This window comes from Engraulis encrasicolus, chromosome 18 (genome assembly GCF_034702125.1).
Source record: "Engraulis encrasicolus isolate BLACKSEA-1 chromosome 18, IST_EnEncr_1.0, whole genome shotgun sequence".
NCBI classification, from domain to species: Eukaryota; Metazoa; Chordata; class Actinopteri; order Clupeiformes; family Engraulidae; genus Engraulis; species Engraulis encrasicolus.
In genome coordinates, this window is record NC_085874.1 from 19984397 (window position 1) to 20009942 (window position 25546).

Sequence of the window (25546 nt, forward strand, 5' to 3'; positions counted from 1 at the left end):
TAGACCTTGTAACAATTAAGCATGCTGGTAAATCTCATGTCTACCAACAGACTTTCACAGATTTCTTTTACTTTCTAGCACATTCAGTCATATTAGCTTTCAATAAAAACATTATTTACATTCTCCTCCAAAGTAAAACTATTTTTGTCATTGTGCGAGAGCAATTGCCACAATAGTAATACATTCATTGCTCTTATCAGGACAAACCCAGATTGCAGTGCCACACAGAGCAAGCCGTGCAGTGGCGTCCAATCTCCATGTTGAGGTCCCATCAGTCATGGAGGAGGATGAAGGGGTGGGGCACTTCTTTGGTCCTTGTACCTCCTCATGAACTGTCTCCTCCTTGTTTATCATCTTTGCTTAACTTCTGCTATTTTCCATGCTCATAGAACTGCCCCACCCTCCCAACCTTGCCTATGACCGAGGTAACCTGGTCATAGAACTGTGCCCCTCCCACTTCAACACCACGACCGTGGCATTCAGTATATGGTATAGAACCACTACTGGATACTTTACACATTGGAGTAGGTCATCCTGCTGTGTATGCAATAATGTATTGCACTAGTGGCATCATCCCAACGTTGTTCAAAATCTATTTTATTAAATATCACATAATTGTAAGACATAACACATTGTTTATAAGAGGATGTAATCTATGGCAGTCTTCTATCAACCTGTTTAAACATCAATTAAAACACATGATTGATGATTGCTCAATTCGTTTTAAGGCCTCAACCATTAATTAATGTAAGGCTACAACCATTGTGTGGTAACAAGATTATCTGAGAAAGATGTCTAAGGATGAAGTTTTGAAACATGGCCATTGTCTTTGAAGAGAGAGAGAGAGAGAGAGAGAGAGAGAGAGAAAACTCTTAACAGATGTAAATAAACTGCTTCTTGCATCAAAAATGGCTAAGTCAAGTTACCCAAGTCATTAACATTGGCAGAACAATTGTGCACAGGGCCCCAGGATGAATAAATAGGGCCCCTACCCCTGCCACCTGCAGGAGGGCCCTAGGCCTACAGGCAAATGCCCTCCTTGTCCTCCCTATAGCTACGTCCCTGGTCATTCATTTTCTCATAGGCAGTGTGTGAATTTATAAATACAGATTTTTGACTCTGGTGACTGTTGCGATTGATCAATGACCCTGGCAGAAAGGCAGGATGATGCAGCTGTGGTAGGGGAGTAAGTTTATGCAAAAATCTCATTTCGACCAAATTCGGACTTAGGCGGTTTTGGTAGCAAGCCGACGATATGACATCACATGGAAGCAGGAAAAGTATGGGCTTCACGTGTCTTACTCTACTAGATGTTTGGTCTAACAGGCCACACCCTGAGCTGTGAAGTATACTCATTCTCCGCCTACAGGAACTTTTGAGTACTCGCCATCTTAGTGGTGATGGCTTCTGAGGCCGGGTCACTGTATATTTTGTCTAGACAGGCATTCTTGCGCAGTGGCAGTATCGTAGCCTATGAGGTTTATCCGAGGCACGATTATTGCTAGTTGAAAACTTTAACCAATTCCCGCCTTGACGACTTGAAATATAGTCGGCAATGGCAATTTTTGATTGTCTCTCAGGAGACATGATTGTTAAGAGAAGTTACTGATGATTGTTGAAGCACCTCGTAGTAAGTGATTTGATGTTCAGAGTATGCTTCTGACATACACAAATCTCTACTGGCTTTCCAAGTATGGATGAGTATTGCAACTTGGCGGTTTTCAAATGACAGCAACCTTGGACTAATTAATGTCTTTTGATGTTTGAAAGCTGATGATTAGAGACCAAGACAAAGAGATTCACCAAAGTCTGTGTGACTCTCCTTAACTGGATTGAATTCCTAACCCTAATTAGTTTTCTTGAGTATCTTACTCTTTAGTCACCCACAGCTGAACTAGCCACACCCTGACTCGTGAAGTATACTCTTTCTCCGCCTACTTTTACAGGAACTTTTGAGTACTCGCCATCTTAGTGGTAATGGCTTCTGAGGCCCGGTCATAGTAGTTGTTGCCTAGTCAGGCATTCTTGCGCAGTGGCAGTATCGTAGCCTATGAGGTTTATCCGAGGCGCGATTATTGCTAGTTGAAAACTTTAACCAATTCCCGCCTTGACGACTTGAAATATAGTCGGCAATGGCAATTTTTGATTGTCTCTCAGGAGACAGTGTGATTGTTAAACAAAGGTATTGATGATGGCGAATGGACATTTGCAGTAGGCGATTTGAGGCTAAGAGCATGCTCTTGGCAACTCGGTTCTCTAATGGAAACTCCTTGGGGTTTGTCAATGTTTTTTGCTGTTTGAATGCTGATGATTAGACACCAAGACAAACTAATTTTCTAAAGTCTGTTTTGCTCTCCTTATCTGGATTAAATTCCTTACTATCATTTTTTCCCTTGAGTATCCTACTTTTTAGTCAGCCGTACATTAACCAAATATCTAGTAGAATGAGATACCCCAAACCCCGCCTACCCAATCCAAATGAGTGTGCTCAAGTAAGGTTTCCCGAGAGGGCGTTGTCTCCTCCTTCTTCTCTGTATGTGGCGTTTGGTGACGGCCGGAATAAGATGTGCAATTGCGCCATCTACAGCACTAAGGAAACTCCATTTATTCTCCACCTAAATTCTCTAAAGCTCTACTAACCGAAGGTCTCCTAAAGAGACATTCATATGACATCACATGGAAGCAGGAAAAGTATGGGCTTCACGTGTCTTACTCTACTAGATGTTTGGTCTAACAGGCCACACCCTGAGCTGTGAAGTATACTCATTCTCCGCCTACAGGAACTTTTGAGTACTCGCCATCTTAGTGGTGATGGCTTCTGAGGCCCGGTCACTGTAGTTTTTGTCTAGTCAGGCATTCTTGCGCAGTGGCAGTATCGTAGCCTATGAGGTTTATCCGAGGCGCGATTATTGCTAGTTGAAAACTTTAACCAATTCCCGCCTTGACGACTTGAAATATAGTCGGCAATGGCAATTTTTGATTGTCTCTCAGGAGACAGTGTGATTGTTAAGAGAAGTTACTGATGATTGTTGAAGCACCTCGTAGTAAGTGATTTGATGTTCAGAGTATGCTTCTGACATACACAAATCTCTACTGGCTTTCCAAGTATGGATGAGTATTGCAACTTGGCGGTTTTCAAATGACAGCAACCTTGGACTAATTAATGTCTTTTGATGTTTGAAAGCTGATGATTAGAGACCAAGACAAAGAGATTCACCAAAGTCTGTGTGACTCTCCTTAACTGGATTGAATTCCTAACCCTAATTAGTTTTCTTGAGTATCTTACTCTTTAGTCACCCACAGCTGAACTAGCCACACCCTGACTCGTGAAGTATACTCTTTCTCCGCCTACTTTTACAGGAACTTTTGAGTACTCGCCATCTTAGTGGTAATGGCTTCTGAGGCCCGGTCATAGTAGTTGTTGCCTAGTCAGGCATTCTTGCGCAGTGGCAGTATCGTAGCCTATGAGGTTTATCCGAGGCGCGATTATTGCTAGTTGAAAACTTTAACCAATTCCCGCCTTGACGACTTGAAATATAGTCGGCAATGGCAATTTTTGATTGTCTCTCAGGAGACAGTGTGATTGTTAAACAAAGGTATTGATGATGGCGAATGGACATTTGCAGTAGGCGATTTGAGGCTAAGAGCATGCTCTTGGCAACTCGGTTCTCTAATGGAAACTCCTTGGGGTTTGTCAATGTTTTTTGCTGTTTGAAAGCTGATGATTAGACACCAAGACAAACTAATTTTCTAAAGTCTGTTTTGCTCTCCTTATCTGGATTAAATTCCTTACTATCATTTTTTCCCTTGAGTATCCTACTTTTTAGTCAGCCGTACATTAACCAAATATCTAGTAGAATGAGATACCCCAAACCCCGCCTACCCAATCCAAATGAGTGTGCTCAAGTAAGGTTTCCAGAGAGGGCGTTGTCTCCTCCTTCTTCTCTGTATGTGGCGTTTGGTGACGGCCGGAATAAGATGTGCAATTGCGCCATCTACAGCACTAAGGAAACTCCATTTATTCTCCACCTAAATTCTCTAAAGCTCTACTAACCGAAGGTCTCCTAAAGAGACATTCATATGACATCACATGGAAGCAGGAAAAGTATGGGCTTCACGTGTCTTACTCTACTAGATGTTTGGTCTAACAGGCCACACCCTGAGCTGTGAAGTATACTCATTCTCCGCCTACAGGAACTTTTGAGTACTCGCCATCTTAGTGGTGATGGCTTCTGAGGCCAGCTCATAGTAGTTGTTGCCTAGTCAGGCATTCTTGCGCAGTGGCAGTATCGTAGCCTATGAGGTTTATCCGAGGCGCGATTATTGCTAGTTGAAAACTTTAACCAATTCCCGCCTTGACGACTTGAAATATAGTCGGCAATGGCAATTTTTGATTGTCTCTCAGGAGACAGTGTGATTGTTAAGAGAAGTTACTGATGATTGTTGAAGCACCTCGTAGTAAGTGATTTGATGTTCAGAGTATGCTTCTGACATACACAAATCTCTACTGGCTTTCCAAGTATGGATGAGTATTGCAACTTGGCGGTTTTCAAATGACAGCAACCTTGGACTAATTAATGTCTTTTGATGTTTGAAAGCTGATGATTAGAGACCAAGACAAAGAGATTCACCAAAGTCTGTGTGACTCTCCTTAACTGGATTGAATTCCTAACCCTAATTAGTTTTCTTGAGTATCTTACTCTTTAGTCACCCACAGCTGAACTAGCCACACCCTGACTCGTGAAGTATACTCTTTCTCCGCCTACTTTTACAGGAACTTTTGAGTACTCGCCATCTTAGTGGTAATGGCTTCTGAGGCCCGGTCATAGTAGTTGTTGCCTAGTCAGGCATTCTTGCGCAGTGGCAGTATCGTAGCCTATGAGGTTTATCCGAGGCGCGATTATTGCTAGTTGAAAACTTTAACCAATTCCCGCCTTGACGACTTGAAATATAGTCGGCAATGGCAATTTTTGATTGTCTCTCAGGAGACAGTGTGATTGTTAAACAAAGGTATTGATGATGGCGAATGGACATTTGCAGTAGGCGATTTGAGGCTAAGAGCATGCTCTTGGCAACTCGGTTCTCTAATGGAAACTCCTTGGGGTTTGTCAATGTTTTTTGCTGTTTGAATGCTGATGATTAGACACCAAGACAAACTAATTTTCTAAAGTCTGTTTTGCTCTCCTTATCTGGATTAAATTCCTTACTATCATTTTTTCCCTTGAGTATCCTACTTTTTAGTCAGCCGTACATTAACCAAATATCTAGTAGAATGAGATACCCCAAACCCCGCCTACCCAATCCAAATGAGTGTGCTCAAGTAAGGTTTCCCGAGAGGGCGTTGTCTCCTCCTTCTTCTCTGTATGTGGCGTTTGGTGACGGCCGGAATAAGATGTGCAATTGCGCCATCTACAGCACTAAGGAAACTCCATTTATTCTCCACCTAAATTCTCTAAAGCTCTACTAACCGAAGGTCTCCTAAAGAGACATTCATATGACATCACATGGAAGCAGGAAAAGTATGGGCTTCACGTGTCTTACTCTACTAGATGTTTGGTCTAACAGGCCACACCCTGAGCTGTGAAGTATACTCATTCTCCGCCTACAGGAACTTTTGAGTACTCGCCATCTTAGTGGTGATGGCTTCTGAGGCCAGCTCACTGTATATTTTGTCTAGTCAGGCATTCTTGCGCAGTGGCAGTATCGTAGCCTATGAGGTTTATCCGAGGCGCGATTATTGCTAGTTGAAAACTTTAACCAATTCCCGCCTTGACGACTTGAAATATAGTCGGCAATGGCAATTTTTGATTGTCTCTCAGGAGACAGTCTGATTGTTAAGAGAAGTTACTGATGATTGTTGAAGCACCTCGTAGTAAGTGATTTGATGTTCAGAGTATGCTTCTGACATACACAAATCTCTACTGGCTTTCCAAGTATGGATGAGTATTGCAACTTGGCGGTTTTCAAATGACAGCAACCTTGGACTAATTAATGTCTTTTGATGTTTGAAAGCTGATGATTAGAGACCAAGACAAAGAGATTCACCAAAGTCTGTGTGACTCTCCTTAACTGGATTGAATTCCTAACCCTAATTAGTTTTCTTGAGTATCTTACTCTTTAGTCACCCACAGCTGAACTAGCCACACCCTGACTCTTGAAGTTTACTCTTTCTCCGCCTACTTTTACAGGAACTTTTGAGTACTCGCCATCTTAGTGGTAATGGCTTCTGAGGCCCGGTCATAGTAGTTGTTGCCTAGTCAGGCATTCTTGCGCAGTGGCAGTATCGTAGCCTATGAGGTTTATCCGAGGCGCGATTATTGCTAGTTGAAAACTTTAACCAATTCCCGCCTTGACGACTTGAAATATAGTCGGCAATGGCAATTTTTGATTGTCTCTCAGGAGACAGTGTGATTGTTAAACAAAGGTATTGATGATGGCGAATGGACATTTGCAGTAGGCGATTTGAGGCTAAGAGCATGCTCTTGGCAACTCGGTTCTCTAATGGAAACTCCTTGGGGTTTGTCAATGTTTTTTGCTGTTTGAAAGCTGATGATTAGACACCAAGACAAACTAATTTTCTAAAGTCTGTTTTGCTCTCCTTATCTGGATTAAATTCCTTACTATCATTTTTTCCCTTGAGTATCCTACTTTTTAGTCAGCCGTACATTAACCAAATATCTAGTAGAATGAGATACCCCAAACCCCGCCTACCCAATCCAAATGAGTGTGCTCAAGTAAGGTTTCCCGAGAGGGCGTTGTCTCCTCCTTCTTCTCTGTATGTGGCGTTTGGTGACGGCCGGAATAAGATGTGCAATTGCGCCATCTACAGCACTAAGGAAACTCCATTTATTCTCCACCTAAATTCTCTAAAGCTCTACTAACCGAAGGTCTCCTAAAGAGACATTCATATGACATCACATGGAAGCAGGAAAAGTATGGGCTTCACGTGTCTTACTCTACTAGATGTTTGGTCTAACAGGCCACACCCTGAGCTGTGAAGTATACTCATTCTCCGCCTACAGGAACTTTTGAGTACTCGCCATCTTAGTGGTGATGGCTTCTGAGGCCCGGTCATAGTATATTTTGCCTAGTCAGGCATTCTTGCGCAGTGGCAGTATCGTAGCCTATGAGGTTTATCCGAGGCGCGATTATTGCTAGTTGAAAACTTTAACCAATTCCCGCCTTGACGACTTGAAATATAGTCGGCAATGGCAATTTTTGATTGTCTCTCAGGAGACAGTGTGATTGTTAAGAGAAGTTACTGATGATTGTTGAAGCACCTCGTAGTAAGTGATTTGATGTTCAGAGTATGCTTCTGACATACACAAATCTCTACTGGCTTTCCAAGTATGGATGAGTATTGCAACTTGGCGGTTTTCAAATGACAGCAACCTTGGACTAATTAATGTCTTTTGATGTTTGAAAGCTGATGATTAGAGACCAAGACAAAGAGATTCACCAAAGTCTGTGTGACTCTCCTTAACTGGATTGAATTCCTAACCCTAATTAGTTTTCTTGAGTATCTTACTCTTTAGTCACCCACAGCTGAACTAGCCACACCCTGACTCGTGAAGTTTACTCTTTCTCCGCCTACTTTTACAGGAACTTTTGAGTACTCGCCATCTTAGTGGTAATGGCTTCTGAGGCCCGGTCATAGTAGTTGTTGCCTAGTCAGGCATTCTTGCGCAGTGGCAGTATCGTAGCCTATGAGGTTTATCCGAGGCGCGATTATTGCTAGTTGAAAACTTTAACCAATTCCCGCCTTGACGACTTGAAATATAGTCGGCAATGGCAATTTTTGATTGTCTCTCAGGAGACAGTGTGATTGTTAAACAAAGGTATTGATGATGGCGAATGGACATTTGCAGTAGGCGATTTGAGGCTAAGAGCATGCTCTTGGCAACTCGGTTCTCTAATGGAAACTCCTTGGGGTTTGTCAATGTTTTTTGCTGTTTGAAAGCTGATGATTAGACACCAAGACAAACTAATTTTCTAAAGTCTGTTTTGCTCTCCTTATCTGGATTAAATTCCTTACTATCATTTTTTCCCTTGAGTATCCTACTTTTTAGTCAGCCGTACATTAACCAAATATCTAGTAGAATGAGATACCCCAAACCCCGCCTACCCAATCCAAATGAGTGTGCTCAAGTAAGGTTTCCCGAGAGGGCGTTGTCTCCTCCTTCTTCTCTGTATGTGGCGTTTGGTGACGGCCGGAATAAGATGTGCAATTGCGCCATCTACAGCACTAAGGAAACTCCATTTATTCTCCACCTAAATTCTCTAAAGCTCTACTAACCGAAGGTCTCCTAAAGAGACATTCATATGACATCACATGGAAGCAGGAAAAGTATGGGCTTCACGTGTCTTACTCTACTAGATGTTTGGTCTAACAGGCCACACCCTGAGCTGTGAAGTATACTCATTCTCCGCCTACAGGAACTTTTGAGTACTCGCCATCTTAGTGGTGATGGCTTCTGAGGCCAGCTCATAGTAGTTGTTGTCTAGTCAGGCATTCTTGCGCAGTGGCAGTATCGTAGCCTATGAGGTTTATCCGAGGCGCGATTATTGCTAGTTGAAAACTTTAACCAATTCCCGCCTTGACGACTTGAAATATAGTCGGCAATGGCAATTTTTGATTGTCTCTCAGGAGACAGTGTGATTGTTAAGAGAAGTTACTGATGATTGTTGAAGCACCTCGTAGTAAGTGATTTGATGTTCAGAGTATGCTTCTGACATACACAAATCTCTACTGGCTTTCCAAGTATGGATGAGTATTGCAACTTGGCGGTTTTCAAATGACAGCAACCTTGGACTAATTAATGTCTTTTGATGTTTGAAAGCTGATGATTAGAGACCAAGACAAAGAGATTCACCAAAGTCTGTGTGACTCTCCTTAACTGGATTGAATTCCTAACCCTAATTAGTTTTCTTGAGTATCTTACTCTTTAGTCACCCACAGCTGAACTAGCCACACCCTGACTCGTGAAGTATACTCTTTCTCCGCCTACTTTTACAGGAACTTTTGAGTACTCGCCATCTTAGTGGTAATGGCTTCTGAGGCCCGGTCATAGTAGTTGTTGCCTAGTCAGGCATTCTTGCGCAGTGGCAGTATCGTAGCCTATGAGGTTTATCCGAGGCGCGATTATTGCTAGTTGAAAACTTTAACCAATTCCCGCCTTGACGACTTGAAATATAGTCGGCAATGGCAATTTTTGATTGTCTCTCAGGAGACAGTGTGATTGTTAAACAAAGGTATTGATGATGGCGAATGGACATTTGCAGTAGGCGATTTGAGGCTAAGAGCATGCTCTTGGCAACTCGGTTCTCTAATGGAAACTCCTTGGGGTTTGTCAATGTTTTTTGCTGTTTGAAAGCTGATGATTAGACACCAAGACAAACTAATTTTCTAAAGTCTGTTTTGCTCTCCTTATCTGGATTAAATTCCTTACTATCATTTTTTCCCTTGAGTATCCTACTTTTTAGTCAGCCGTACATTAACCAAATATCTAGTAGAATGAGATACCCCAAACCCCGCCTACCCAATCCAAATGAGTGTGCTCAAGTAAGGTTTCCCGAGAGGGCGTTGTCTCCTCCTTCTTCTCTGTATGTGGCGTTTGGTGACGGCCGGAATAAGATGTGCAATTGCGCCATCTACAGCACTAAGGAAACTCCATTTATTCTCCACCTAAATTCTCTAAAGCTCTACTAACCGAAGGTCTCCTAAAGAGACATTCATATGACATCACATGGAAGCAGGAAAAGTATGGGCTTCACGTGTCTTACTCTACTAGATGTTTGGTCTAACAGGCCACACCCTGAGCTGTGAAGTATACTCATTCTCCGCCTACAGGAACTTTTGAGTACTCGCCATCTTAGTGGTGATGGCTTCTGAGGCCAGCTCATAGTATATTTTGCCTAGTCAGGCATTCTTGCGCAGTGGCAGTATCGTAGCCTATGAGGTTTATCCGAGGCGCGATTATTGCTAGTTGAAAACTTTAACCAATTCCCGCCTTGACGACTTGAAATATAGTCGGCAATGGCAATTTTTGATTGTCTCTCAGGAGACAGTGTGATTGTTAAGAGAAGTTACTGATGATTGTTGAAGCACCTCGTAGTAAGTGATTTGATGTTCAGAGTATGCTTCTGACATACACAAATCTCTACTGGCTTTCCAAGTATGGATGAGTATTGCAACTTGGCGGTTTTCAAATGACAGCAACCTTGGACTAATTAATGTCTTTTGATGTTTGAAAGCTGATGATTAGAGACCAAGACAAAGAGATTCACCAAAGTCTGTGTGACTCTCCTTAACTGGATTGAATTCCTAACCCTAATTAGTTTTCTTGAGTATCTTACTCTTTAGTCACCCACAGCTGAACTAGCCACACCCTGACTCGTGAAGTATACTCTTTCTCCGCCTACTTTTACAGGAACTTTTGAGTACTCGCCATCTTAGTGGTAATGGCTTCTGAGGCCCGGTCATAGTAGTTGTTGCCTAGTCAGGCATTCTTGCGCAGTGGCAGTATCGTAGCCTATGAGGTTTATCCGAGGCGCGATTATTGCTAGTTGAAAACTTTAACCAATTCCCGCCTTGACGACTTGAAATATCGTCGGCTTGCTACCAAAACCGCCTAAGTCCGATTTTGGGGTTTTCGGAAAACAGGGAAAAACTAATCGCCAAAGGGGGCGCCAAACATCAGTGGCGGTTCTAGGAAATCTTAGACCCTGGGCAAAGAGCAATTGTTAGTCCCCCCTAATAATTTTGTTCAAAGGAGATCTTTGCAGAACTTTACTCCCCTATCACATCTGCATCATCCTGTCATCCTGTCTATGTCATTGGTCCACTACAAACAGTACCTGTCTAAGATGTTAATTTATTTTCTTTATTTATTTTGAGTGAAGCTGCAAGTCAAACATGAAATGGCTCCTAAGGAAAACAAAACACTTTAAAATAAATTATTTGATGCAGCACAACAAGAACAATGCACTGCATATTATTTTGATAGTTATACTATTCTTTTTTATTTTTATTCCAAACTTTAATCCTGAATGACAAAAGACCAACAAAGGTCGGCGTCTGCACCTGCACTTAACACCTGTGTATTGCTTGGTGCGTGCATTCCCAAAAAGTAGTAATTACTCAAAATAATGGAAAAAAAACTTTAATCCTGGAAATGGTGAATAATTGAAATATTTTTGTAGACCTTGTAACAATCTAGTATGCTGGTAAATCTCATGTCTACCAACAGATTTTCACAGATTTCTTTTACTTTCGGACACTTTCAGTCATATTAGTTTTCAATTAAATCATTATTTACATTCTCATCAGATTGCAGTACCACTCAGAGTAAGCCATGCAGTGGCCTCCAATCTCCATGTTGAGGTCCCATCAGTCATGGAGGAGGATGAAGGGGTGGGGCACTTCTTTTGGTCCTTGTACCTCCTCACGAACTGTCTCCTCCTTGTGTATCATCTTTGATTCACTTCTGCTATTTTCCATGCTCATAGAACTGCCCCACCCTCCCAACCTTACCCATGACCGAGGTAACCTGGTCATAGAACTGTGCCCCGCCCACTTCAACACCATGACCGTGGCATTCAGAATATGGTATAGAACCACTACTGGATCCTTTACACATTGGAGTTAGTTATCCTACTGTGTATGCAATAATGTATTGCACTAGTGATATCAACCCAATGCTTTTCAAGATCTACATTATAAAATATTAGATATATGTATGAAAAAAACAGATTGTCATAAGAGGATGGAGCCCATGGCAGTCTTTTGTACACCTGTGATAATATCAAATAAAGCACATGATTAATAATTGCTCAATTCTATTTAAGGCTATAATCTTAAATTAATGTAAGGCTACAACCATTGTGTGTTAACCAGATTATCTCAGACAGATGTCTAAGGATGAAGTTTTGAAACATGGCCATTGTCTTTGAAGAGAGAGAGAGAGAGAGAGAGAGAGAGAGAGAGAGAGAGAGAGAGAGAGAGAGAGAGAGAGAGAGAGAGAGAGACTCTTAACAGATGTAAATAAACTGTTTCTTGCATCAAAAATGGCTAAGTCAAGTTACCCAAGTCATTCACATTGGCAGAATAATTGTGCACAGGGCCCCAGGATGAATAGATAGGGCCCCCATACCACCTGCCAAGATCATAATAGGGCCCCTACCCCTGCCACCTGCAGGAGGGCCCTAGGCCTACAGGCAAATGCCCTCCTTGTCCTCCCTATAGCTACGTCCCTGGTCATTCATTTTCTCATAGGCAGTGTATGACTTTATACATACAGATTTTTGACTCTGGTTACTGTTGTGATTGATCAATGACCCTGGCAGAAAGGCAGGGTGATGCAGTTGTGGTAGGGGAGTAAGTTTATGCATAAATCTCATTTCGACCAAATTCGGACTTAGGCGGTTTTGGTAGCAAGCCGACGATATAGTCGGCAATGGCAATTTTTGATTGTCTCTCAGGAGACAGTGTGATTGTTAAACAAAGGTATTGATGATGGCGAATGGACATTTGCAGTAGGCGATTTGAGGCTAAGAGCATGCTCTTGGCAACTCGGTTCTCTAATGGAAACTCCTTGGGGTTTGTCAATGTTTTTTGCTGTTTGAAAGCTGATGATTAGACACCAAGACAAACTAATTTTCTAAAGTCTGTTTTGCTCTCCTTATCTGGATTAAATTCCTTACTATCATTTTTTCCCTTGAGTATCCTACTTTTTAGTCAGCCGTACATTAACCAAATATCTAGTAGAATGAGATACCCCAAACCCCGCCTACCCAATCCAAATGAGTGTGCTCAAGTAAGGTTTCCCGAGAGGGCGTTGTCTCCTCCTTCTTCTCTGTATGTGGCGTTTGGTGACGGCCGGAATAAGATGTGCAATTGCGCCATCTACAGCACTAAGGAAACTCCATTTATTCTCCACCTAAATTCTCTAAAGCTCTACTAACCGAAGGTCTCCTAAAGAGACATTCATATGACATCACATGGAAGCAGGAAAAGTATGGGCTTCACGTGTCTTACTCTACTAGATGTTTGGTCTAACAGGCCACACCCTGAGCTGTGAAGTATACTCATTCTCCGCCTACAGGAACTTTTGAGTACTCGCCATCTTAGTGGTGATGGCTTCTGAGGCCAGCTCACTGTATATTTTGCCTAGTCAGGCATTCTTGCGCAGTGGCAGTATCGTAGCCTATGAGGTTTATCCGAGGCGCGATTATTGCTAGTTGAAAACTTTAACCAATTCCCGCCTTGACGACTTGAAATATAGTCGGCAATGGCAATTTTTGATTGTCTCTCAGGAGACAGTTTGATTGTTAAGAGAAGTTACTGATGATTGTTGAAGCACCTCGTAGTAAGTGATTTGATGTTCAGAGTATGCTTCTGACATACACAAATCTCTACTGGCTTTCCAAGTATGGATGAGTATTGCAACTTGGCGGTTTTCAAATGACAGCAACCTTGGACTAATTAATGTCTTTTGATGTTTGAAAGCTGATGATTAGAGACCAAGACAAAGAGATTCACCAAAGTCTGTGTGACTCTCCTTAACTGGATTGAATTCCTAACCCTAATTAGTTTTCTTGAGTATCTTACTCTTTAGTCACCCACAGCTGAACTAGCCACACCCTGACTCGTGAAGTATACTCTTTCTCCGCCTACTTTTACAGGAACTTTTGAGTACTCGCCATCTTAGTGGTAATGGCTTCTGAGGCCCGGTCATAGTAGTTGTTGCCTAGTCAGGCATTCTTGCGCAGTGGCAGTATCGTAGCCTATGAGGTTTATCCGAGGCGCGATTATTGCTAGTTGAAAACTTTAACCAATTCCCGCCTTGACGACTTGAAATATAGTCGGCAATGGCAATTTTTGATTGTCTCTCAGGAGACAGTGTGATTGTTAAACAAAGGTATTGATGATGGCGAATGGACATTTGCAGTAGGCGATTTGAGGCTATTTGAGGCTATTTGAGGCTAAGAGCATGCAAACTCGGTTCTCTAATGGAAACTCCTTGGGGTTTGTCAATGTTTTTTGCTGTTTGAAAGCTGATGATTAGACACCAAGACAAACTAATTTTCTAAAGTCTGTTTTGCTCTCCTTATCTGGATTAAATTCCTTACTATCATTTTTTCCCTTGAGTATCCTACTTTTTAGTCAGCCGTACATTAACCAAATATCTAGTAGAATGAGATACCCCAAACCCCGCCTACCCAATCCAAATGAGTGTGCTCAAGTAAGGTTTCCCGAGAGGGCGTTGTCTCCTCCTTCTTCTCTGTATGTGGCGTTTGGTGACGGCCGGAATAAGATGTGCAATTGCGCCATCTACAGCACTAAGGAAACTCCATTTATTCTCCACCTAAATTCTCTAAAGCTCTACTAACCGAAGGTCTCCTAAAGAGACATTCATATGACATCACATGGAAGCAGGAAAAGTATGGGCTTCACGTGTCTTACTCTACTAGATGTTTGGTCTAACAGGCCACACCCTGAGCTGTGAAGTATACTCATTCTCCGCCTACAGGAACTTTTGAGTACTCGCCATCTTAGTGGTAATGGCTTCTGAGGCCCGGTCATAGTAGTTGTTGTCTAGTCAGGCATTCTTGCGCAGTGGCAGTATCGTAGCCTATGAGGTTTATCCGAGGCGCGATTATTGCTAGTTGAAAACTTTAACCAATTCCCGCCTTGACGACTTGAAATATAGTCGGCAATGGCAATTTTTGATTGTCTCTCAGGAGACAGTGTGATTGTTAAGAGAAGTTACTGATGATTGTTGAAGCACCTCGTAGTAAGTGATTTGATGTTCAGAGTATGCTTCTGACATACACAAATCTCTACTGGCTTTCCAAGTATGGATGAGTATTGCAACTTGGCGGTTTTCAAATGACAGCAACCTTGGACTAATTAATGTCTTTTGATGTTTGAAAGCTGATGATTAGAGACCAAGACAAAGAGATTCACCAAAGTCTGTGTGACTCTCCTTAACTGGATTGAATTCCTAACCCTAATTAGTTTTCTTGAGTATCTTACTCTTTAGTCACCCACAGCTGAACTAGCCACACCCTGACTCGTGAAGTATACTCTTTCTCCGCCTACTTTTACAGGAACTTTTGAGTACTCGCCATCTTAGTGGTAATGGCTTCTGAGGCCCGGTCATAGTAGTTGTTGCCTAGTCAGGCATTCTTGCGCAGTGGCAGTATCGTAGCCTATGAGGTTTATCCGAGGCGCGATTATTGCTAGTTGAAAACTTTAACCAATTCCCGCCTTGACGACTTGAAATATAGTCGGCAATGGCAATTTTTGATTGTCTCTCAGGAGACAGTGAGATTGTTAAACAAAGGTATTGATGATGGCGAATGGACATTTGCAGTAGGCGATTTGAGGCTAAGAGCATGCTCTTGGCAACTCGGTTCTCTAATGGAAACTCCTTGGGGTTTGTCAATGTTTTTTGCTGTTTGAAAGCTGATGATTAGACACCAAGACAAACTAATTTTCTAAAGTCTGTTTTGCTCTCCTTATCTGGATTAAATTCCTTACTATCATTTTTTCCCTTGAGTATCCTACTTTTTAGTCAGCCGTACATTAACCAAATATCTAGTAGAATGAGATACCCCAAACCCCGCCTACCCAATCCAAATGAGTGTGCTCAAGTAAGGTTTCCCGAGAGGGCGTTGTCTCCTCCTTCTTCTCTGTATGTGGCGTTTGGTGACGGCCGGAATAAGATGTGCAATTGCGCCATCTACAGCACTAAGGAAACTCCATTTATTCTCCACCTAAATTCTCTAAAGCTCTACTAACCGAAGGTCTCCTAAAGAGACATTCATATGACATCACATGGAAGCAGGAAAAGTATGGGCTTCACGTGTCTTACTCTACTAGATGTTTGGTCTAACAGGCCACACCCTGAGCTGTGAAGTATACTCATTCTCCGCCTACAGGAACTTTTGAGTACTCGCCATCTTAGTGGTAATGGCTTCTGAGGCCCGGTCATAGTAGTTGTTGTCTAGTCAGGTATTCTTGCTCAGTGGCAGTATCATAGCGTATGAGGTTTATCCGAGGCGTGATTATTGCTAGTTGAAAACTTTAACCAATTCCCGCCTTGACGACTTGAAATATAGTCGGCAATGGCAATTTTTGATTGTCTCTCAGGAGACAGTTTTATTGTTAAAAGAAGTTACTGATGATTGTTGAAGCACCTCGTAGTAAGTGATTTGATGTTCAGAGTATGCTTCTGACATACACAAATCTCTACTGGCTTTCCAAGTATGGATGAGTATTGCAACTTGGCGGTTTTCAAATGACAGCAACCTTGGACTAATTAATGTCTTTTGATGTTTGAAAGCTGATGATTAGAGACCAAGACAAAGAGATTCACCAAAGTCTGTGTGACTCTCCTTAACTGGATTGAATTCCTAACCCTAATTAGTTTTCTTGAGTATCTTACTCTTTAGTCACCCACAGCTGAACTAGCCACACCCTGACTCGTGAAGTATACTCTTTCTCCGCCTACTTTTACAGGAACTTTTGAGTACTCGCCATCTTAGTGGTAATGGCTTCTGAGGCCCGGTCATAGTAGTTGTTGCCTAGTCAGGCATTCTTGCGCAGTGGCAGTATCGTAGCCTATGAGGTTTATCCGAGGCGCGATCATTGCTAGTTGAAAACTTTAACCAATTCCCGCCTTGACGACTTGAAATATAGTCGGCAATGGCAATTTTTGATTGTCTCTCAGGAGACAGTGTGATTGTTAAACAAAGGTATTGATGATGGCGAATGGACATTTGCAGTAGGCGATTTGAGGCTAAGAGCATGCTCTTGGCAACTCGGTTCTCTAATGGAAACTCCTTGGGGTTTGTCAATGTTTTTTGCTGTTTGAAAGCTGATGATTAGACACCAAGACAAACTAATTTTCTAAAGTCTGTTTTGCTCTCCTTATCTGGATTAAATTCCTTACTATCATTTTTTCCCTTGAGTATCCTACTTTTTAGTCAGCCGTACATTAACCAAATATCTAGTAGAATGAGATACCCCAAACCCCGCCTACCCAATCCAAATGAGTGTGCTCAAGTAAGGTTTCCCGAGAGGGCGTTGTCTCCTCCTTCTTCTCTGTATGTGGCGTTTGGTGACGGCCGGAATAAGATGTGCAATTGCGCCATCTACAGCACTAAGGAAACTCCATTTATTCTCCACCTAAATTCTCTAAAGCGCTACTAACCGAAGGTCTCCTAAAGAGACATTCATATCGTCGGCTTGCTACCAAAACCGCCTAAGTCCGATTTTGGGTTTTTCGGAAAACAGGGAAAAACTAGGCGCCAAAGGGGGCGCCAAACATCAGTGGCAGTTCTAGGAAATCTGAGACCCTGGGCAAAGAGCAATTGTGAGTCCCCCCTAATAATTTTGGGCAAAGGAGATTTTTGCAGAACTTTACTCCCCTACCACATCTGCATCATCCTGTCATCCTGTCTGTGTCATTGGTCCACTACAAACAGATGTTAATTTATTTTATTTATTTATTTTGAGTAAAGCTGCAAGTCAAACATGAAATGGCTCCTAAGGAAAACAAAACACTTTAAAATAAATTATTTGATGCAGCACAACAAGAACAATGCACTGCACATCATGTTGATAGTTATACTATTCTTTTTTATTTTTATTCCAAATTTTAATCCTGGAAACGGTGAATGATAGAAATATTTTTGTAGACCTTGTAACAACCTAGCATGCTGGTAAATCTCATGTCTACCAACAGACTTTCACAGATTTATTTTACTTTCTAGCACTTTCAATCATATTAGCTTTAAATAAAAACATTATTTACATTCTCATCCAAAGTAAAACTATTTTTGTCATTGTGCGAGAGCAATTGCCACAATGGTAATACATTCACTGCTCATAACAGGACAGATTCAGATTGCAGTGCCACACAGAAAAGGCTGTGCAGTGGCATCAAATCTCCATGTTGAGGTCCCATCAGTCATGGAGGAGGATGACGGGGTGGGGCACTTCTTTGGTCCTTGTACCTCCTCACGAACTGTCTCCTCCTTGTTTATCATCTTTGGTTAACTTCTGCTATTTTCCATGCTCATAGAACTGCCCCACCCTCCCAACCTTGCCCATGACCGAGGTAACCTGGTCATAGAACTGTGCCCCTCCCACTTCAACACCACAAGTGTGGCATTCAGAATATGGTATAGAACCACTACTGGATACTTTACACATTGGAGTCGGTGATCCTGATGTGTATGCTATAATGTATTGCACTAGTGACATCATCCCAACGTTGTTCAAAATCTATTTTATTAAATATCACATAATTGTAAGACATAACACATTGTTTATAAGAGGATGTAATCTATGGCAGTCTTCTATCAACCTGTTTAAACATCAATTAAAACACATGATTGATGATTGCTCAATTCGTTTTAAGGCCTCAACCATTAATTAATGTAAGGCTACAACCATTGTGTGGTAACAAGATTATCTGAGAAAGATGTCTAAGGATGAAGTTTTGAAACATGGCCATTGTCTTTGGAGAGAGAGAGAGAGAGAGAGAGAGAGAGAGAGAGAGAGAGAGAGAGAGAGAGAGAGAGAGAGAGAGAGAGAAACTCTTAACAGATGTAAATAAACTGCTTCTTGCATCAAAAATGGCTAAGTCAAGTTACCCAAGTCATTAACATTGGCAGAACAATTGTGCACAGGGCCCCAGGATGAATAAATAGGGCCCCTACCCCTGCCACCTGCAGGAGGGCCCTAGGCCTACAGGCAAATGCCCTCCTTGTCCTCCCTATAGCTACGTCCCTGGTCATTCATTTTCTCATAGGCAGTGTGTGAATTTATAAATACAGATTTTTGACTCTGGTGACTGTTGCGATTGATCAATGACCCTGGCAGAAAGGCAGGATGATGCAGCTGTGGTAGGGGAGTAAGTTTATGCAAAAATCTCATTTCGACCAAATTCGGACTTAGGCGGTTTTGGTAGCAAGCCGACGATATGACATCACATGGAAGCAGGAAAAGTATGGGCTTCACGTGTCTTACTCTACTAGATGTTTGGTCTAACAGGCCACACCCTGAGCTGTGAAGTATACTCATTCTCCGCCTACTTTTACAGGAACTTTTGAGTACTCGCCATCTTAGTGGTGATGGCTTCTGAGGCCGGGTCACTGTATATTTTGTCTAGACAGGCATTCTTGCGCAGTGGCAGTATCGTAGCCTATGAGGTTTATCCGAGGCGCGATTATTGCTAGTTGAAAACTTTAACCAATTCCCGCTTTGACGACTTGAAATATAGTCGGCAATGGCAATTTTTGATTGTCTCTCAGGAGACAGTTTGATTGTTAAGAGAAGTTACAGATGTTTGTTGAAGCACCTCGTAGTAAGTGATTTGATGTTCAGAGTATGCTTCTGACATACACAAATCTCTACTGGCTTTCCAAGTATGGATGAGTATTGCAACTTGGCGGTTTTCAAATGACAGCAACCTTGGACTAATTAATGTCTTTTGATGTTTGAAAGCTGATGATTAGAGACCAAGACAAAGAGATTCACCAAAGCCTGTGTGACTCTCCTTAACTGGATTGAATTCCTAATCCTAATTAGTTTTCTCGAGTATCTTACTCTTTAGTCACCCACAGCTGAACTAGCCACACCCTGACTCGTGAAGTATACTCTTTCTCCGCCTACTTTTACAGGAACTTTTGAGTACTCGCCATTTTAGTGGTAATGGCTTCTGAGGCACGGTCATAGTAGTTGTTGTCTAGTCAGGCATTCTTGCGCAGTGGCAGTATCGTAGCCTATGAGGTTTATCCGAGGCGCGATTATTGCTAGTTGAAAACTTTAACCAATTCCCGCCTTGACGACTTGAAATATAGTCGGCAATGGCAATTTTTGATTGTCTCTCAGGAGACAGTTTGATTGTTAAGAGAAGTTACTGATGATTGTTGAAGCACCTCGTAGTAAGTGATTTGATGTTCAGAGTATGCTTCTGACATACACAAATCTCTACTGGCTTTCCAAGTATGGATGAGTATTGCAACTTGGCGGTTTTCAAATGACAGCAACCTTGGACTAATTAATGTCTTTTGATGTTTGAAAGCTGATGATTAGAGACCAAGACAAAGAGATTCACCAAAGTCTGTGTGACTCTCCTTAACTGGATTGAATTCCTAACCCTAATTAGTTTTCTTGAGTATCTTACTCTTTAGTCACCCACAGCTGAACTAGCCACACCCTGACTCGTGAAGTATACTCTTTCTCCGCCTACTTTTACAGGAACTTTTGAGTACTCGCCATCTTAGTGGTAATGGCTTCTGAGGCCCGGTCATAGTAGTTGTTGCCTAGTCAGGCATTCTTGCGCAGTGGCAGTATCGTAGCCTATGAGGTTTATCCGAGGCGCGATTATTGCTAGTTGAAAACTTTAACCAATTCCCGCCTTGACGACTTGAAATATAGTCGGCAATGGCAATTTTTGATTGTCTCTCAGGAGACAGTGTGATTGTTAAACAAAGGTATTGATGATGGCGAATGGACATTTGCAGTAGGCGATTTGAGGCTAAGAGCATGCTCTTGGCAACTCGGTTCTCTAATGGAAACTCCTTGGGGTTTGTCAATGTTTTTTGCTGTTTGAATGCTGATGATTAGACACCAAGACAAACTAATTTTCTAAAGTCTGTTTTGCTCTCCTTATCTGGATTAAATTCCTTACTATCATTTTTTCCCTTGAGTATCCTACTTTTTAGTCAGCCGTACATTAACCAAATATCTAGTAGAATGAGATACCCCAAACCCCGCCTACCCAATCCAAATGAGTGTGCTCAAGTAAGGTTTCCCGAGAGGGCGTTGTCTCCTCCTTCTTCTCTGTATGTGGCGTTTGGTGACGGCCGGAATAAGATGTGCAATTGCGCCATCTACAGCACTAAGGAAACTCCATTTATTCTCCACCTAAATTCTCTAAAGCTCTACTAACCGAAGGTCTCCTAAAGAGACATTCATATGACATCACATGGAAGCAGGAAAAGTATGGGCTTCACGTGTCTTACTCTACTAGATGTTTGGTCTAACAGGCCACACCCTGAGCTGTGAAGTATACTCATTCTCCGCCTACAGGAACTTTTGAGTACTCGCCATCTTAGTGGTGATGGCTTCTGAGGCCGGGTCACTGTATATTTTGTCTAGACAGGCATTCTTGCGCAGTGGCAGTATCGTAGCCTATGAGGTTTATCCGAGGCGCGATTATTGCTAGTTGAAAACTTTAACCAATTCCTGCCTTGACGACTTGAAATATAGTCGGCAATGGCAATTTTTGATTGTCTCTCAGGAGGCAGTGTGATTGTTAAAGATCGCCTCTCAACGTAATTTAATTAATATTGCCGTGTTCCCAATTGTTGTTGAATGTGTTACGCGTTGGTCCTGTTTTAAAAAACGTTCTGGTTGCTTTGTTTCAAGACGTTTTTGCAAGCTGGCAAGGTGGCTTGTGGAGAAACGAGAGAGTGTTCCGTGTTTCTCGTGGAAATGCGTCTCTGATTGGCTCACTCCTCCTGCTCTCAAAGAAACGCGTCTCTGATTGGCTCAGTCCTCCAGCCTTGGGAGAGAATGTAATGGGAAACAGAGTCGCCACTTCCCCGGATGGTACTGCACTATAGGGGCGCCAACGGAGGCGTGCAGGCTCCATTCAGGGCTGTGCTCTTTCGACAGCGACCCCTAGGCGAGCTGTAGGCACGGAGCAACCGGAGTGAGCAGGCTTTATGCATGAGGCTTTGTGCTGTGTGTGTACCTGAGAGTAGCAACCAGCTGATAGCTAAGCTAAGCTATGTTTCGGACCACCAGACGTTGCTTGTTTTGAAAACAAGCAGAAAAAAATTACTCGACATGTTTTTAGATAAATGGGTCGATATAAACCTTTGTGGGCAACGCCTTCTTTCGACGTGACGAAACACAGAAAGGCTTTCGTGATTCGCTCGTTTCTCTGCATTATTGATGTAAATTGGGAAACACCGGGAAACACAGCCAGGAGAGTTGACGCACCGCTATGAGAGCCTTGCAAGTGAGTTTAACTTGGGGTGACCGTCCGATCTTCGAAAGGAGTGAGTAAAACTGAGTTTTATCGGAAGTTGGCCTTTAAGAGAAGTTACTGATGATTGTTGAAGCACCTCGTAGTAAGTGATTTGATGTTCAGAGTATGCTTCTGACATACACAAATCTCTACTGGCTTTCCAAGTATGGATGAGTATTGCAACTTGGCGGTTTTCAAATGACAGCAACCTTGGACTAATTAATGTCTTTTGATGTTTGAAAGCTGATGATTAGAGACCAAGACAAAGAGATTCACCAAAGTCTGTGTGACTCTCCTTAACTGGATTGAATTCCTAACCCTAATTAGTTTTCTTGAGTATCTTACTCTTTAGTCACCCACAGCTGAACTAGCCACACCCTGACTCGTGAAGTATACTCTTTCTCCGCCTACTTTTACAGGAACTTTTGAGTACTCGCCATCTTAGTGGTAATGGCTTCTGAGGCCCGGTCATAGTAGTTGTTGCCTAGTCAGGCATTCTTGCGCAGTGGCAGTATCGTAGCCTATGAGGTTTATCCGAGGCGCGATTATTGCTAGTTGAAAACTTTAAAGAAAAAGAAAAGAATGCCGCACACTCTGCTCCATGTTTTAATGGTGAAGTGACGTTTCGGCCGTCTGGCCTTCTTCAAACTTACAAAACAAACACATCCACAGTGCCTTTATATAAACCCCAATTAGTGAACACCTGGTCCCCCTAGAGCATAGAGCTCCCCCATTGGTTGGTTACCTTAAATGCTTCCGAGCACAAGGCTCACTCGTTAGCAAGTCAGTCTTAATTAGAGGTAACCAAGAGTATTTACATCTATTTACACAGGTTAACAGATTGAAATTAAAACATCAGTTCATCAAAACATCACAAATAATACAATCTGAAAACACAAAAACACATTTTACAGGAAACTCTTCAGAGAAAACATTTAAGGTCATATTCAACATTCAAACCATAAGGTGTTAAGGTTTTTAAATGGTATATCCAGTAGTGTTCTCTTCTGGAGAGTAAGTTGTCTAAATCACCTCCTCTAGGGGGCAAAACCACTTTCTCAATACCAATGTATTTAAGGGATGAAATGGGGTGATTGAATTCAACAAAATGAGCAGCAACAGGATAATTTAAATTTTTGCATCTTATCGTGCTGCGGTGTTCAGCTATACGTGTCTTCAATGATCTACTCGTTTTACCAACATAAGATTTACCACATGGACAAGTTATTAAATATATCACAAACGTTGTACTGCAAGAAATTTTACCTTTGATTTTAATTTCCTTTCCTGTGTGTGGGTGTTTAAAACTATTACACCTGTATGTGTAATTGCATTGAGCACAGTTGCCACAGCGCCTATTCCCATCAGGGATCGGTGCTAGAGTGGTTTGGGACACAACAGGGTCAGGAGACAGATATGAATGCACAAGTTGGTCTCTTAAATTTCGACCTCTTTTGTAAACAATTAGTGGTCGTTCATTGAAGACATTTTTTAATTGATCATCAGATTCCAAAATGTGCCAGTGTTTCATAATTATATTTTTAAACTGTCCACCATTTCTGCAATACTCAGTCGTTAATATTACCCGTCTATTAGATTTCTTTTTTGGTTTATCTTTTAATAAATCTGTTCTTGGTATATCGTTGATTTTATTAGCTGCTTCATTCAAAACAGAGTTTTTGTAGCCCCTCTTTGTAAAGTTATTTTTCAAGGTTGTCATGTTCTTATTTAGGTCTTCCGGTTTTTTACAGATACGTTTTAAACGACAGAATTGGCTAAAAGGTAGGCTGTTCTTTAGTGGTAGAGGATGGTCAGAATCAGCCCTTAAGAGGCAGTTTCTCGCTGTGGGCTTTGTGTAGAGATCAGTGTATAATTTCTCCCCGTCTCGAATGATCCACAAATCTAAAAAACTCAGCTTTGTGTCGTTGTAATCCATGCTAAAGGATATAAATTCAGAACATGAATTGAGGTAAGCAAAAAAATCTGTTAATTCAGTCACCGATCCTTTAAAGAGGCAAAAAATATCATCCAAATATCTCTTCCACATAAAGATATTGTCTTTAAAAATATGGTTAGAATAAATATAGTTTTCCTCAAATAGACCCATATATAGATTTGAGAAAGAAGGTGAAAAAGAACTCCCCATAGGAACTCCATGTCTCTGAATGTAAAATGTGTTTTGAAATACCCAGTAATTATGTCTTAAAATTAGTTTGGACAATTCCAAAATGCAAGTTTTCGTAGGATTACACATAGAATCAAGTAAGTAATGGTCTAGTGCTTCCATGCCTCCATCATGTGGTATGGATGTATACATTGCATTGATATCAAAAGACACTAAATACATCTCTTCGTCTCCAAGAGAGTTAATGGACTCAATGACGTTAACAATATGACCTGTATCTTTAGTGAAAGAAGGCAAAGCTTCTGTCAAAGGTCTGATAAAGTGGTCCACATAGGTTGACAGATTGGATGTAATAGAACCGATACTGGCCACTATTGGTCGGCCTGGCGGTTGATCAAGATTCTTGTGTATCTTGGGTAAAGTATAAAAAGTTGGAATAACCGGGTGTTCAATGCGTAAAAAGTCATGTTCTTTTCTGGAGATGTCTCCTTTTTCAAACAGTTCATCAATGGTTTCAAAAATAATATTTTTAAAACGTTGTGTTGGATCTTGTGGTATTTCTTCATAAAACATTTTGTCAGCTAACTGTCTTAAGCATTCTTTTACATAGTCAGTTTTGTTCAATACCACCGTAGCTCCACCCTTATCTGCTGATTTTATAACAATAGACTCATCTTCTTTTAGATCTTTCAAAGCATTTCGTTCCTCTTTTGTCAGGTTTTTGTATTGTAATCTCTGTTTTTCTTTGAGATATTTATCAACATCCTGTTCAACTAGTCTGCAGTAAGTCTCAATTGAATTGTTTCGATTAATTGGAGGTACAAAAGTGCTTTTGTTTTTAAAGACTTTTTTCTCAGTTGTGTCTGTATCACCACACTCAGTAACTTGTTTATCATTTTCTTTAAAGAATTCTCTTAAACGAATGTTCCTAAAAAACTTGAACAAGTCCACTTTCACATCAAAGTCTCTTATGTGATTGGTGGGTACGAATGAAAGTCCTTTGTTAAGTACCGAGAGATGGAACTCATCTAAAGACTTACTAGACAGGTTAAATATTGTTACTTCCTCGGTCGGTAGGTCTGGGACCGGGTCCGGCCCAGATCTTCTTTTCTTGCCCCTTCGTGTTGGTTTGTGGGTCTTGTTTTTTTGCGACCCCTTCCTTTGTTGTTGTGTACAGGTGGGGTTTGGTCTTGGGCATGTCCTGATAAAAAACTGGAACTTGAGGCTGATGAGTATTGGTCCGAAGAAAATTGGTCAAATCGTTGGTGGGTCATCGGTCTTCTTTTTCTTGCTGTCCATTCTGGGTTTCTCCAGCGGTAGATGTTGTTCTCCTTCACGTCTTTCTTGTCTCTGTTGAACTTTCTTA

At 41.7% G+C, this 25546-nt stretch overlaps 25 non-coding genes across 25 annotated transcripts; all 25 read left to right on the top strand.

The window, feature by feature from the left end:
• The first annotated feature begins 1444 nt into the window (after nt 1-1444).
• Nucleotides 1445-1584, top strand: LOC134469533 (U4 spliceosomal RNA). Its single transcript, XR_010039004.1, has one exon. It is a non-coding gene; the product is annotated as a U4 spliceosomal RNA (small nuclear RNA).
• A 437-nt stretch (nt 1585-2021) lies between these two features.
• LOC134469620 (U4 spliceosomal RNA) lies at nt 2022-2161 on the top strand. Its single transcript, XR_010039085.1, has one exon. It is a non-coding gene; the product is annotated as a U4 spliceosomal RNA (small nuclear RNA).
• Nucleotides 2162-2855: 694 nt separating this feature from the next.
• LOC134469539 (U4 spliceosomal RNA) lies at nt 2856-2995 on the top strand. The gene has a single exon (XR_010039008.1). It is a non-coding gene; the product is annotated as a U4 spliceosomal RNA (small nuclear RNA).
• A 440-nt stretch (nt 2996-3435) lies between these two features.
• Nucleotides 3436-3575, top strand: LOC134469551 (U4 spliceosomal RNA). The gene has a single exon (XR_010039019.1). It is a non-coding gene; the product is annotated as a U4 spliceosomal RNA (small nuclear RNA).
• A 694-nt stretch (nt 3576-4269) lies between these two features.
• LOC134469564 (U4 spliceosomal RNA) lies at nt 4270-4409 on the top strand. Its single transcript, XR_010039030.1, has one exon. It is a non-coding gene; the product is annotated as a U4 spliceosomal RNA (small nuclear RNA).
• Nucleotides 4410-4849: 440 nt separating this feature from the next.
• Nucleotides 4850-4989, top strand: LOC134469575 (U4 spliceosomal RNA). The gene has a single exon (XR_010039041.1). It is a non-coding gene; the product is annotated as a U4 spliceosomal RNA (small nuclear RNA).
• A 694-nt stretch (nt 4990-5683) lies between these two features.
• LOC134469580 (U4 spliceosomal RNA) lies at nt 5684-5823 on the top strand. The gene has a single exon (XR_010039046.1). It is a non-coding gene; the product is annotated as a U4 spliceosomal RNA (small nuclear RNA).
• A 440-nt stretch (nt 5824-6263) lies between these two features.
• LOC134469581 (U4 spliceosomal RNA) lies at nt 6264-6403 on the top strand. Its single transcript, XR_010039047.1, has one exon. It is a non-coding gene; the product is annotated as a U4 spliceosomal RNA (small nuclear RNA).
• Nucleotides 6404-7097: 694 nt separating this feature from the next.
• LOC134469582 (U4 spliceosomal RNA) lies at nt 7098-7237 on the top strand. Its single transcript, XR_010039048.1, has one exon. It is a non-coding gene; the product is annotated as a U4 spliceosomal RNA (small nuclear RNA).
• Nucleotides 7238-7677: 440 nt separating this feature from the next.
• Nucleotides 7678-7817, top strand: LOC134469583 (U4 spliceosomal RNA). The gene has a single exon (XR_010039049.1). It is a non-coding gene; the product is annotated as a U4 spliceosomal RNA (small nuclear RNA).
• A 694-nt stretch (nt 7818-8511) lies between these two features.
• On the top strand, nt 8512-8651 carry LOC134469584 (U4 spliceosomal RNA). Its single transcript, XR_010039050.1, has one exon. It is a non-coding gene; the product is annotated as a U4 spliceosomal RNA (small nuclear RNA).
• Nucleotides 8652-9091: 440 nt separating this feature from the next.
• On the top strand, nt 9092-9231 carry LOC134469585 (U4 spliceosomal RNA). The gene has a single exon (XR_010039051.1). It is a non-coding gene; the product is annotated as a U4 spliceosomal RNA (small nuclear RNA).
• A 694-nt stretch (nt 9232-9925) lies between these two features.
• On the top strand, nt 9926-10065 carry LOC134469587 (U4 spliceosomal RNA). The gene has a single exon (XR_010039053.1). It is a non-coding gene; the product is annotated as a U4 spliceosomal RNA (small nuclear RNA).
• Nucleotides 10066-10505: 440 nt separating this feature from the next.
• On the top strand, nt 10506-10646 carry LOC134469624 (U4 spliceosomal RNA). The gene has a single exon (XR_010039089.1). It is a non-coding gene; the product is annotated as a U4 spliceosomal RNA (small nuclear RNA).
• A 2532-nt stretch (nt 10647-13178) lies between these two features.
• On the top strand, nt 13179-13318 carry LOC134469588 (U4 spliceosomal RNA). Its single transcript, XR_010039054.1, has one exon. It is a non-coding gene; the product is annotated as a U4 spliceosomal RNA (small nuclear RNA).
• Nucleotides 13319-13758: 440 nt separating this feature from the next.
• On the top strand, nt 13759-13898 carry LOC134469590 (U4 spliceosomal RNA). The gene has a single exon (XR_010039055.1). It is a non-coding gene; the product is annotated as a U4 spliceosomal RNA (small nuclear RNA).
• Nucleotides 13899-14606: 708 nt separating this feature from the next.
• LOC134469591 (U4 spliceosomal RNA) lies at nt 14607-14746 on the top strand. The gene has a single exon (XR_010039056.1). It is a non-coding gene; the product is annotated as a U4 spliceosomal RNA (small nuclear RNA).
• Nucleotides 14747-15186: 440 nt separating this feature from the next.
• On the top strand, nt 15187-15326 carry LOC134469592 (U4 spliceosomal RNA). Its single transcript, XR_010039057.1, has one exon. It is a non-coding gene; the product is annotated as a U4 spliceosomal RNA (small nuclear RNA).
• A 694-nt stretch (nt 15327-16020) lies between these two features.
• Nucleotides 16021-16160, top strand: LOC134469622 (U4 spliceosomal RNA). Its single transcript, XR_010039087.1, has one exon. It is a non-coding gene; the product is annotated as a U4 spliceosomal RNA (small nuclear RNA).
• A 440-nt stretch (nt 16161-16600) lies between these two features.
• On the top strand, nt 16601-16740 carry LOC134469606 (U4 spliceosomal RNA). Its single transcript, XR_010039071.1, has one exon. It is a non-coding gene; the product is annotated as a U4 spliceosomal RNA (small nuclear RNA).
• A 2450-nt stretch (nt 16741-19190) lies between these two features.
• LOC134469613 (U4 spliceosomal RNA) lies at nt 19191-19330 on the top strand. Its single transcript, XR_010039078.1, has one exon. It is a non-coding gene; the product is annotated as a U4 spliceosomal RNA (small nuclear RNA).
• A 440-nt stretch (nt 19331-19770) lies between these two features.
• Nucleotides 19771-19910, top strand: LOC134469593 (U4 spliceosomal RNA). Its single transcript, XR_010039058.1, has one exon. It is a non-coding gene; the product is annotated as a U4 spliceosomal RNA (small nuclear RNA).
• Nucleotides 19911-20350: 440 nt separating this feature from the next.
• On the top strand, nt 20351-20490 carry LOC134469594 (U4 spliceosomal RNA). The gene has a single exon (XR_010039059.1). It is a non-coding gene; the product is annotated as a U4 spliceosomal RNA (small nuclear RNA).
• Nucleotides 20491-21184: 694 nt separating this feature from the next.
• LOC134469618 (U4 spliceosomal RNA) lies at nt 21185-21324 on the top strand. Its single transcript, XR_010039083.1, has one exon. It is a non-coding gene; the product is annotated as a U4 spliceosomal RNA (small nuclear RNA).
• A 1225-nt stretch (nt 21325-22549) lies between these two features.
• LOC134469626 (U4 spliceosomal RNA) lies at nt 22550-22689 on the top strand. The gene has a single exon (XR_010039090.1). It is a non-coding gene; the product is annotated as a U4 spliceosomal RNA (small nuclear RNA).
• Nucleotides 22690-25546: the final 2857 nt, after the last annotated feature.